Below are 1827 nucleotides of genomic sequence, written 5' to 3' on the forward strand. Positions count from 1 at the left end.
CTCAGACAAACACTTAACTAACAAGGAAAGTCATTTTCTTTCGAAAGGGCACCATTTAACTCCCAACCCTTATATCTTTTCTGTGTAAAAGGGAACCCAAAATTCTATTTGGGGCTCAGTTCTTATTAGGACAGGAGTCCACCGAGTCTGGCCGGTCGAAATAAATAAACTTCCTTCTCAGAGTTCTCCTGTCCTGGCCTTCGATACGGCATACACCTGACTTCTCTACAACAAGAACACACCTGTAATTTAACAAAGACTGGCTTTGCATCTTCAGTTCAAAAGCAAACTTGTTTCCCAAAAGGATGACTGACCAACTGATGCCATCCCTGAAAGCAGAATCCCAACCACTGATTTGAAGCGGATATGAGTTGGTGAAGAAAACAATAACTTATTTCCTTAAAAAATGAGGAGGCAAAAATCAATGTCAAATTATTTGAAACTATAGGAAATTTAAAAATTCAATGTTTTAGAATTTCTTCTCTGAGCCATAGATGCTTTTAATATACAGCCTATAGTAAAATAGCTGCATTCCATCATTCCAAGCTATGTTTATAAATGCAATGGTTCTTGGTGATGAAAATAGATTAGTTACAACTCAAAGAGCACAAAGTGGTAGCAATTACATGTTTCATGGAAAACTTTGGGGAGATACAATCTTGTAGAAGCTTTCTCATGTAGTTAAATTATTAATATAATAATATTCCTAGAATCTTCAAGTTATTTTCAGAGGAGAAACCACAAGGTTGAAGGGCAAGCAGACCATCAAGGATTGCTGCATCATCTATTGCACATTGGATTTCCCTTAGAGTTTGATATTGCTACAACAAGGATTACCACAGATGATATCTACCTGGCAAGCTGGATCAAGAATAATTTTTCTTCTGAGGAACTTTTCTATATGACCAATAGTTGCTTCTTCAGAAACTTGTACAACCTTCTTTTCCAATAGCTTAAAACGTCCCCTGCCTTCATTAGCACCAATGAACTCTAGTAATAAAGACATATTAAGTTCAAGTGAAATATGAGATGCTGATTCCAATACTATCTTAGACCTTATAGAAATCAAGCTTTTGCTTTTTCCTCCTCTTTCCTCTAGATTGATCACTAATTTCTACACTATGTCTTGTAACTGTAAGTTCAACCTTCTGTAATAAAGATGTCATGTCTGATGTATTAGTATGTTGCATTTTGGACATCTGTTGCTAGAGTAAAAATGTCTTACAATGTAGCTTTTACAAAACATATGAAGACCTTCTGTACTGATAGTTGCATCTACTAAATAACCTTTGCAAATGGAACACAAGGTGTATGGGGTCAGCTCAGAGAGGTTAATCATACACTTCTCCTCTGAATCTGTCTGACCACCATCCAGCCTCAATGAAAAGTGGCCCATCTCTTCCTCCTCCTCCTTCTTCCAGCTCCTCATCCTCCTCCAGCTCCTCATCCTTGTCCTTAAAGTGGCCTCTCAAACAACCCAGGCTGCACTCTAGCTCCAGCTGCAGGCACCTGGGTAAGAGCTGGTGGGAAGATGGGGGTGTAGGGGTGGCATTGCTGCAGCTCCTGTGGTTTTACCAGTGCCTATGTTGCCTGTCACCACCACAGCAATTCCCTCCATGCCCTCGGCAAGGACAAAGCTCCAGTGTCTTCTTAATATTCTTTATCTCTTTAGTCATATTTTCTTTCAATTCTTTGAATTGATTTAGGAGATTTGTATGATTATCATTGATTATTTGTCTTAAATCCTGTATCTCATCAAGTGTTTGGTTTGTTCGTTTGGTTGAGCCGTCTCTTCCTATTTCCTAGAATGGTTTGTAATTCTTAGCT

The 1827-nt window shown here is 38.6% G+C and overlaps 1 pseudogene; it reads right to left on the reverse strand.

Moving 5' to 3' along the window:
* Positions 1 to 715: 715 nt before the first annotated feature.
* LOC101415327 (polycomb group RING finger protein 6-like) lies at positions 716 to 1618 on the reverse strand (annotated as a pseudogene).
* Between the last annotated feature and the right edge of the window lie 209 nt (positions 1619 to 1827).

Source organism: Dasypus novemcinctus, chromosome 2, assembly GCF_030445035.2.
Source record: "Dasypus novemcinctus isolate mDasNov1 chromosome 2, mDasNov1.1.hap2, whole genome shotgun sequence".
Classification (NCBI taxonomy): Eukaryota; Metazoa; Chordata; class Mammalia; order Cingulata; family Dasypodidae; genus Dasypus; species Dasypus novemcinctus.